The following is an 11,485-nucleotide window of genomic DNA, read 5'->3' on the forward strand; positions in this document are numbered from 1 at the left end:
ACTCTGATCTAAACTCTGAAGGGTTGAATAGCCTTCTCCTATTTTCTATGTTCTTATGCTTCTATTCGTCCCAAAGTAAATACATTCTAAATGATAAGAACCGGGGCAAATCCTGTCTGTGTTCATTACTACAAAGACATTAAAAAGTAAAGGGTTAGGTGAAAGAACTTTAATTTCAATTAATAAGTAATAATGGTGAATTTTAGTTCTATATGTGCATTGCTCAAATGTTGCTTTTTAGAAATATTTTACATTATTGTATCTTGAGAATAAATCATGAAGTTAACACCTCATTGGAGTTCTATAATTCTGTAATTTAATCCTTCAATAAGTTCTATTTTCAGCAGGGATGGCCCCACAGAGATACTCGTTCATCCTTGCTAAAGGGACTTTCAGCATGGTGGTGATTTATAGACCCAAAATGCAAATCAACTATCTATCAATAAGTGTACAGGAACATTCTGTACTTTGTACCGGTTACAATTGATTATCTTTGATTAAAAATCTTCTTATACCTGCAAAATTTACTGATGAGCGGTAAGACTTTCATCACTTCAATGTATCCTATGGTGTCTGAGATCTTACTTCTGGTAAAAAGTTATGTATGAAATGATCTGTTGCAAATCCCAGCATTTCAACCTAGAACACTAGTTAAAAGTATGAGCATTTCTCAACACAACATTAAGCACAAGGAATGTGCAACTCACAGTGGAGCAATCCATTCAAGCAAGCTATCTGAGCATGACATTCTAGACCCACTGAGTTACAGGTATGTGCATGCCCTCAATAAATATTATGGAGTCTGTCCCCCATGAAACTGTCAGCTATATATCTCAGTATTTGACAAAAGAAAAGCTAAAACATAGCATTTTTGTGCATTCCCTAACAACACATTCACTTACATTCATAGCCTTGTGTAAATTTCTTAATTAGACATCCCTACTCGACAGCAGCGGTTTGGTGTTCCAGATTGAAGACCACCAGGACAGGTATCCGTCCTGTCTCACTAACCATAAATATTAGACATATTCCAAACTGTAGATGTTGTTTTAAAGCAGATGTTATGGAAAATCTCAATTCTACACCATTTCATCTGGATCATAAGATCCAATGTAGTCTGTAAATATAAGTTCTAAAGACTAGAAGATCTTTGTTACAATTGTAATCTTGTATATTATTATTGTTACTGGAGTTGATTGTCAATCACCTTTCCCTTTTATTGTTAACTAGCTTTAGCATCAAGCATTGTGCCATGTCTCATGAACTGCATTGAAATGAATCTAATTTTAAGTGATGCCTCCTCATGGCTACATTGCGTCTGTTTCTGCACCAGACAGTACGATTAATGGGGACAGCAATAATCACAACACCCAGTTAAATAAATCCTTTCAAAATATTCAGTTGCATTTCCCTGAAATCCAATTTGAAAATAATATTGACTTCAGCCAGGATTTATAGAGAAAGTCCCCAAGGATTCTAGTGAATTTACACCTTACATTGTCTAATCAAGGCTCAGAAATGTGGAACCTGTGTATTGATCAGCAACATCCATGTGCAATAATCATGTCTCAGGGCAATTATTAACTACTTCTAATTAAGGTATAGTTCTCACTGTTTCTTCATAAAATCCCTCCAGTGCAGAAGAAGGCCATTTGGCCCATCCAGTCCACACTACCCCTCCAAAGAGCATTCCATCTGTACCCACCCCATCCTTATAACACTTTGTTTCCCACGTAACCTGCAATCTTTGGATTGTGGGAGGAAACAGGAGCACCCCCCCAGAGAAAACCCACACAGACACAGGGAGAATGCACAAACTCCACACAGATAGTTGCTTCAGGCTAGAGTCAAAACCTGGGTCCCTGGCGCTATGAGGCAGCAGTGCTAACCACTGAGCCATCATGCTACCCTGACTCATAAATCTGTTGTGGTCCTGGGAATGTTGAAATAGTGACAAATCACAATTCAATGTTCATTATTAAGTTTCATTAATGTTCTTCTTGTAAATTCACTTTCTATAAAACCATATGTAAATAAGAGTTCATTTGAAAAATTATGAAGACAAAACAATTTGTGTGAATTATTAATTATCTCCCTGTATCATCAATGGAAAAGTTGTACTGCAGGTTCTATATTGATGCAAGATTATTTAATTGTCATATTGATATCGATACAATAATATAGCAGTGATTTAAATCAACTGATTCAAAAATGATGTGAATTGAGATAAATGTTGAGAAACCTCTTCAATGGAAATAGTTTCAAATGGTGTGAATGCTCTTCATGGAGATAGCTACACTTTACAGCAGTGGCAGTAAAACTGCAAACATGGTGCAAAGCCATCTCATTAAACTAAATGTCAACAGTAGTTCACTAGTAGCATTCTAGTTTGTATGAGAAACTCCCAGGACTGCTGCACTGTCTGATGTGCTATCTTTTGAATAAGACATTAAACTAAAGCCCTGTCACCCCTCTCTGCTGGATATAAGAGACCCCCATGGCACTAACTTTGAAGCAGAGAAAGAGACATCTCTCAACCAACATCAAAACATGTTAGCTTATTGCTGTCTGTAGAATATTACAGTGTGCAAATTGGCCAGTGTTTCCCACACTACAACAGTGACTACATTTAAAGTAATTAATTGGCTGTAAAGCATTTTTTTAATGTTCTGAGGTCATGAAAGGTACTAGGTAAATGTACATTTTAATCATAGCAAACAATAATCAGCTCTTTCTTGTGTTTAAAATATTGCAAACATTGCAAGCTTCAGGTTTACCATTCCCACAGAGAATCCCATCAGTTTGACTACAGAGTATTACAGAGCTGATAATGATGCAGTCGGGTAAGTGATCCAGGAGATGCTGATTGCAATGCCCAAGAGAAGGCTCTGAAGGCAGGCCACCTTTCATGGATTTCCCTGAAGAAAGATCATCATTCCTCAGAAAAACATTTTTGATACCTCTATCCTTGTAAAATAAAAGCCTAACTTCAACACCCTTTCTTGCCCAAAATCCCTTCAGTCACTTCCCAAATGTGTGATCATTTTTCCTGGCACAAATCCCTCCAACAATACTTCCACACCTACCACGATGCTGGATCAACTCTTTGCACCAATGACGTGTTGTCAGATAGTGTCAATTGTAAATTATCCCTCCTTGTCTTTCTTGACCTTTGACCCAGTTGGCCACACCACCTTGCCGTAACATTGCTCTGTTATCAGCCAGCTGGGTGAAACTGTATTCAGCTGCTTTCGTTCTTATAAGCGGTCGTCAGAAAATCGCTCACAAAAGCTTATAGAAGATACCATCCAAAATTCATAGCAAGTTACTTTCACCCCTACACTCACTCACAATAGCTTTTGATTAAGCAACCCCTCAATTTAAAATTATCATCTTTATTTTTCTGGATGAATCTAACAAACTGATCATAATTTTTTTTGCATTCATTCATGAGGTGAGTATCACTGGCTAAGCAAGTATTTATAAACCATCCCTAACCATCCAAAGGGCAGTTAGGAGTCAATCACATTTCTGTGGGTTTGGAGTCATATGAAGGCCAGACCAGGTGAAGGTGGCAGATTTTCTTCCCTAAAGGATATTTAATGAACAAGATGGGTATTTCCTGACAATCAGCAATGGTTTCATTATCATCATTAGATTCTTATTTCCAGATTAATTCTAATTGTACCATCTGCCTTGGCAAAATTTGAACCCAGGTCTGAAGGAGATTGCCTTTGTCTGTGGATTAATAGTCTATCTGCAATAATGTGACAAGGTTATCATCTATGCCTACCCACCTGCAACATAAATGGACAAACATGGATGAGAAGTGTCCAGACCTTTGACAGATGCCTTTTAATACTGGTGTGAAAGATGATGAGGTACTCCGAATGAGTGAGTAGACAGTACAGAGGTCCAGTAGGGTTAATGGTACGGAGGTTCAGGGCAACCAAGAGAGAGTGAAAGAAGATGTTGCAAGCAACAGTGAGAGTGATAGTGCAATGTGCCTTGAGGGAGGTGGGTGCAGTAGCATTTATAGATTGAGCATGAGACAGCAAAGAGAAGAATGTGGTGCTTTTCCTGGTGTAGCAAATTAGGTCATTGAGCTTCCTCCAACACTGCTTTCTGGACTGTAGAAAAAGCACTGACCAAGGAGGCAACCTTCAGCCAGGCTGCCAGGCTCTGGTGGCATCTTTTCATCTGTCAGTCCACCAGGTACTGGATGGACCTCCTCCGTTCACAAAGATGTCCAGGTCCCTGTGAGAGAACCAAAGCACAATTTACATCTTATCAGACACCTTCAGAATGAGTTTCCATCACCAGGCAGGGTAGTTCTGGGCTGCCAGTGCTCATCAGGTGTGCAGCAGTCTTTTAAAGATAGTGGGGAAGGCGATGGCCAAGTGGTCTTATTGCTGGACTGTTAATCCAGAGACCCAGGTAGTGTTCTGTGGACCCAGGTTTAAATCCTACTATGCCAGAGGTTGGAATTTGAACTCAATAAAACAAAATCTGGAATTAAGAATCTAATGATGATCATAAAGCCATTGCCGATTGTCGGAAAAACCTATTTGGTTAACTAAAGCTCTTTAGGGAAGGAAATTGCCGTCCTTACCTGTTCTGGCCTACATGTGACTCCAGAACGATAGCAATGTGGATGGCTCTCAACTCCCCTCAGGGTAATTAGGGATGGGCAATAAATGCCGACTTACCCAGTGATGCCATCATCCTGTGAACGAATAAAACAAAACAAATTATTTCAGTGAGTGGCAAAATCATCCAGCAATGGTGAGTCATAGAGTGGAGTCACACAAGAAGGGTGGGTAGGTAGTTATTGAGATGAAATTAGCAAAAGGCACTGAGAAGACTCACTAGGCCTCACAGAGGGGCCAAAAAGCCCAACATCAGTTATTGGTAGAGAAGTCCCAACTCCCTCACTTGCTAATTCTCTAACAACTCTATCTGTCCTAGTAGACTTTCTGCTTGTCTGTTCCCACTGCCAGGCCATTGATGGAGGTGGCTGAAGCAGTGAATTTACCATCTCGCTCTCAATCTCCCATTCCTTGGACATCTTGCCATTATTGTGGATCTCTGGCAGGGCCTGGTAATGCCTTTTCAGCTTGCTCTTTATTTGGCAGCCACAGGAAGAACTCATCCCAAATCTCAAGAATCATCAGGTATTTGCTCTTGGAATCATCCCTTTTGTTAAAGTTGTTCAAGCAACTCTTCAGATGGACAGTGTTCAGGAATATCCACACTGAGTCTATCACTTTGAGCAGTCAGGTAGTTTTGATCATTACTCTCACCAATATTTTGATTACAGCTTCCTCACTGCTCTGTAACTATTGATAAGAAATTTGGTTTAGGACTAAGGTTAAGGTAAAACTAAAGACAGTATTTATTTTAGATTTGTTTAAATCACTTTTCAAACCTACTAAAACCACCAGTTGAGGGTAGCTGCATGTTAGAAGCAGACATCACCAATACAATGTCAAACTGACTTCAAAATATGAACTTGTAGAGTCATACTGCACAGAAACAGACCCTTCGATCCAATCCCAAACTAGTCCCACCTGTCTGCTCCTGGCCTATATCCCTCCAAACCTTTCCTATTACTTATCCAAATGTCTTTTAAATTTTGTAATTGTACCCACATCCATCACTTCCTCAGGATGTTCATTCCACCGAGAAACCACCCTCTACATAAAAAAATTGTCCCACACATCCTTTTTAAATCTCTCTCCTCTCATTTTAAAAATGTGCCCCGTCATCTTGAAATCCCTCATTCTAGGGAAAAGACAGCTACCATTAACTCTATCTGAACTCCTGATTAGTTTATGAACTTCTATAAGGTTGCCTCTCAACCTCCTAAGCTGCATTGAACAAAGTCCCAGCTTATCCAGCCTTTTGTTATAACTCAAATCTTCCACACCCAGCAACGTCCTGTTAAATCATTTCTGGACCCTCTCCAGCTTAATAATATCATTCCTTTAACTGGGCGGCCAGAACTGGACACAGTATTCCAGAAAAGATAGTTTCAAATTATGTTTAATAACTTACTTCATCAATATTTCCTGTGCTCTGTCCACTACATTATGGGTCAGTGATTTCCCCTTTATTGATTGGATTTGCTTCATACAAACATTTGCTTCATACGTACATCAAATTTGTAAGTCATGATGCAGAGGTACGTTTGGTGAAAATTCAAATCAACCTGTTGTCATGTGCAGGTGTCATGTGATTTTAGAATTTGTAAATACAATATCCTTGTGTGTGTGTGTATGCACCAATGTGCATGTTCAAGTATGTATGCATGCACGTGTGTGTGTGTTTGCAAGGCTGAAGGTTCATCCAGTGGGTCCAAAACTCTTGCAACAGCCCGGAAGGTTGAGAAGCTTTCTCCTACCTGAGACATGACAGACCCTTTCAAATGGATCTTCCATCATGCATGCATATCCACACGATTTGTGAATGCACTACTAGATGTTTTCCTGCCCCTCACTGCATCTCCAGTCAGTACAAGTAGCTGTCATCAGAAGCTTATCATCAGCATTGATCTCAGTATGATCCTGACAGCCCTCCAACTGTTAGGGCCTTTGACAGCCTATCACAGCCTCTATCAGCTGCTTCCAGCATGTCCATGATGTGCTGATTAGAATGGGACCCCACTAAGGAGAACGTGGGGAAAGATATGATAATGCACTCTCTCAAGTTTCAATGCTCTATTCCTGTTCAGAGGTTGACTGCAGGGTGGTGGATGAAGAAGTAAGCTAGAGTGAATAGAAATTGCATTGGAGGTAGCAAAAAATAAGGTTCATATTATTCACATTTTTCATATTTTCATATTTTCAACTGTCCGTGGCACAGTTTGCCTTTCTGCTCATTGAGCTGCACAAGTCTTGGAGCCTCCAATTTTATGCATGCCTGGGTTTCCCTAACACCAATTAAAGTCATAGAGTCATTGAGAAGTACAGCACAGAAACAGACCCTTTGGTCCAACTTATCCATGCCGACCAGATCCTAACCTAATCTCGTCCCATTTGCCAGCACGTGGCTCATATCCTTCTAAACCCTTCCTATTCATATATCGATTCAAATGCCTTTTAAATGTTGCAATTGTACTTGCCTCCAGTAGCTCATTCTATACATGCACCACCCTCTGCGTGAAAAGGTTGCCCTTTAGGTCTCTTTTATATCTTTCCACTCTCACTCTAAACTTATACCCTCCCTTTCTGTACACCTCCACCCCAGGGAAAAGACTTTGTTTATTCATCCTATTCAGGAGATTCCTGAAGAAGGGCTTATGCCCGAAATGTCGAATCTCCTGTTCCTTGGATGCTGCCTGACCTGCTGCGCTTTTCCAGCAACACATTTTCAGCTCCCAACTCTTATACTCAATGCTCTGACCAATAAAGGAAAGCATACCAAATATCTTTTTCACTATCCTCCCTACCTGCGACTTTACTTTCAAGAAACTATAAACCTACACTCCAAGGTCTCTTTGTCCATTAAGTGTATAGATGAAGGAAGCGCTGTAGATGTCACATACATGGACTTTATTATGAAATTTGATAATGTTCCCCCTGGAAAACTAATGGAGAAAGTGATGTCACACGGTGTGCAGAAGGTTCTAGCTAGGTGGTTAAAGAACTGGTTGAGCAACAGGAGAGAGAGAGTAGTAGTTGAAGGGAGTTTCTCAAAATGGAGAAAGGTGACCAGTGGTGTTCCACAGGGATCAGCGCCAGGGCCACTATTGTTTGTGATATGAATAAATGACCTGGAAAAGGACATTGGTGGTCTGATCAGTAAGCTTACAGATGACATAAAGATTGGTGAAGTAGCAGAAGGCATAGGAGACTGTCAACAAATACAGGACAATATATAGACTGGAGAGTGAGGTGGAGAAGTGGCAGATGGAGTTTAATCTAGGAAAATGTGAGGTGATGCATTTTGGAAGGTCTAATTCTAGAGCAAACTATACTCTAAATGGAAGAGCCTTGGGAAAAGTTAATGTAGAGAGATCTGGGAGTTCAGGTCCATCTGGTAGTGGCTGCATAGCTAGATAGACTGGTCAAGAAGGCATATGGTATGCTTGCCTTCATCGGACAGGGTATTGAGAATAAGGGCTGGCAGGTCATGTTAAAATTGTGCAAGACTTTTGTTTGGCTGCATTTAGAATACTGTGTACAGCTCTGGTCACCACATTACCAAAAGGATGTGGATGCTTTTGAGAGGGAGCTTAAAATGTTTACAAGGATGTTGCCTAGTATGGAAGGTGCTAGCTATGAAGAAAGGTTGAGTAGGTTAGGATTGTTTTCGTTAGAATAAAGGAGATTGAGGGGGGCCCTGATTGAGGTCTACAAAATCATGGAAGGTATAGACAGGCTGGATAGAGATAAGCTTTTTCCCAGGGTGAGGGATTCAATAATGAGAGGTCATGCGTTCAAGCTGAGAGGAGAAAAGTTTAAGAGGGATACATACGGAAGGTACTTTACACAGAGAGTGGTAGTTGCCTGGAACACAATGCCAGCAGAGGTAGTAGAGGCAGGCACTGTAGATTCATTTTAAGTTGCGTCTGGACAGATGCATGAGTTGGTGGGGAGGAGAGGGATACGGATCCTAAGGAATTGGACGATAGGTTTAGACAATAGATTTGTATTGGCACTGGCTTGGAGCGCCGAAGGGCCTGTTCCTGAGCTGTAAATTGTCTTTGTTCTCTTGGTATAAGTTCTGCTCTGATTTGCTTTTCCAAAATGGAGCACCTTGCATTTATCTGAATTAAACTCCATGTGCCATTCCTCAGCCCATTGGCACATCTGATCAAATTCCTGTTGTTCTCTGAGGTAACCTTCTTCGCTGTCCACTACACCTCCAATTTTGATGTCATCCATAAACTTACTAACTATACATCCTATGTTCACATCCAAATAATCTTACTGTCAGCTGTTTCCATCACGTCTTCCTATGTAGTTGTAAACATCCTAATGCCAAGTATTCTTGCATCATCTTTGCCTGTGCTCTGTTATCGTGGAGCATTTCCTCCCTTGAATAGAAAGGGGGGGGGGGGGGGGGGGGGTGTCTCAACCTCATAGGCACTTAATCCTCTTTATTAGCATTGCAGTGGGGACTCCCAGGGAAAACTCTTTGCTCTTTCACTCTCTGGCTGACGTGCATTCAGACTTCATGTATCTGGTGCTGGGCTTTACCCTGCACAGTTTTCAGTTCCCTCACAGAAATAGATTACTTTCTAAATTCATGAGAGCCCCATTGATAAAAACCAGAGATTATAGAGGTTTTAAAAAAATCATATGGGATATAGATAGGATTAATGATAGGTGTATTTTTCCTCGGATGGGGGGTTTCAAGACTAGAGGCCATACTTTTAAGGTGAGAGGAGAGAGATTTAAAAAAGACATGAGGGGCAGTTTCTACTTCACAGAGGGTGGTTCATGTGTAGAATGAACTTCCTGAGGAAGTGGTGATGTGGCCACAGTTAGAAAGTTAAAAAGACATTTGGATAAGTACATGAATGGGAAAGGTTTGGAGGGATATGGGCCAGGAGCAGGCAGGTGGGACTAGTTTAGTTTGGGATTATGTTCAGCATGGACTGGTTGGACTGAAGGAGCTGTTTCCATGCAGTATGATTCAATGATTCTATGACTATGACACTATCTGTTCATGCCAAATGGAGGGGGCCCCTGACCCCTTTCTACGTTTCATAAGCATCTCTTGTTGGAGGGACTCCTGATGGCATCAATGGTGAAGAACACCCATTCCCATTCCCATGCTGACAACTCGAGGAGAAGCTGAAGGGAGATATTGCAGACTAAGGGACCAAGCATTGCCTGCAGCAGACCATTTGCCAGCCAAGGATGGCTCTGTGGGTGATAATCCTGGGTTCCTACCTGCTGCATTAATCCTGCTTGTTTTATAGGTGCCACAGGCCCATCACAAGCCACTAAAATGGAGCTTGAGGGTTCTTGTGGTTGTGTCCCTGATTCTGAACCAGGTCAGCCTGGGTTCAAGTCCCTTCTGCCCCTGAGGTGTGCAAAAATGTCTCTGATCAGGATGACCAGAAAATAGCTTTTAAAAATGGTGTTCAAGCCTCTGACGACATTGATCAACTATGTGGCATGTTCAACATTCTTCCTGCCAGCTCCCACCATAGAATAGTCTGCAGCCCACATCTCCATAGCATTTCATAGATAGCTCTTCCCACTGCAGCGAAAGTGCCCCCACGTACAGGTCTGCAATCGTAACATCTTTCAGGATGACTACATTCCAGTCTTGGTTTGTGGGAAAGGGGTAGGATTAGTAAAACTGGATTAAATTTGATGCTTGATGAGTTCAATGACCAATGGAAGTTTGGACTAATCCAGGTTTCCACTTTACCAATAAATTGGTGTCGAGAAAAGTTGATAAATTCTTGAGCTGAATTTGAATGATTTGATTCATACAATTGCTATTTGCAGAGACCTGTTTTCAGTGTATAAATATGGCTTCTATAAGTTGTTGCTTGAAGTATCATGTAGGACCTGTTTTTTATTTTTTTTTAACTTTTTAAAAAGATAATGCTTGTCTTGCATTGCTCAAATTCAATATTCTTCCAGCATCCACTGTTTTTTAAAAAAAAATCACATGTTCTGCAGCAATGACTCAAATACATTCCTGAGGTTTTTAAAAGTAGTTCTGTTGCTTGGACTGTGTTCCCAACACTTCTTCATATGATAGTAAATCTCATCAGGGCAATTAGCTGGACAAGGCAAATGCTTGCCTTCTTCAAGTACCCGATCAAACCTTGTGACAGTCATCTGACCTTGAGTTGGACCAATCAATTTCAGGAACATATTCATTGGACTATAATCAGACTCCCAGCATGTTAGCAATTCATACAAAGTAACACCAAAGGACCACACATCTGAAGCAATGTAGAACTTGCAATGAATCAAACATTCAGGTGCATACCAAAACACAGGGCTGTCCAAATCATCTTGCACTTTATAATACTCTTTATTTGTCTGGATGGCTTTTGTTAGTCCAAAGTCTCCAATTTTTACCCGTTTTTCATTTTCAACAAGGACATTTCTTACAACTAAATCACGATGAACATACTGCCGAGATCCCAGGTACTCCATTCCCTTGCAAATCTGCAGAGCAAATCGAATTTGGCTTTTTAACGAAACTTTCTGTTTATGTCATGGAAGATATTCTTTCAGGCTTCCAGCCGGGAGATATTCCATGATCAGTTTCATTCTCCTGCTCTTTGGATGTTGCCTGACCTGCTGCACTTTTCCAGCAACATATTTTCAGCACTGAAGTATAACCTATCACACCAAATAAAAGTTGTTCACAATGAAGCTCACTTATGCATTAATAAAATTACCTTACTTATTATTATCATTTAATAAAACTGCAGTTAACATATTTTCATTCAGAGTGATATACATACATAATTGATATTGAATCAATTAAGGCAGTTCTAAATAAC

The 11,485-nt window shown here is 40.5% G+C and overlaps 1 pseudogene; it reads right to left on the reverse strand.

The window, feature by feature from the left end:
- Nucleotides 1–10,631: 10,631 nt before the first annotated feature.
- On the reverse strand, nt 10,632–11,249 carry LOC132818196 (tyrosine-protein kinase JAK1-like; annotated as a pseudogene).
- Nucleotides 11,250–11,485: the final 236 nt, after the last annotated feature.

Source organism: Hemiscyllium ocellatum, chromosome 8, assembly GCF_020745735.1.
Source record: "Hemiscyllium ocellatum isolate sHemOce1 chromosome 8, sHemOce1.pat.X.cur, whole genome shotgun sequence".
Lineage (NCBI taxonomy): Eukaryota > Metazoa > Chordata > Chondrichthyes > Orectolobiformes > Hemiscylliidae > Hemiscyllium > Hemiscyllium ocellatum.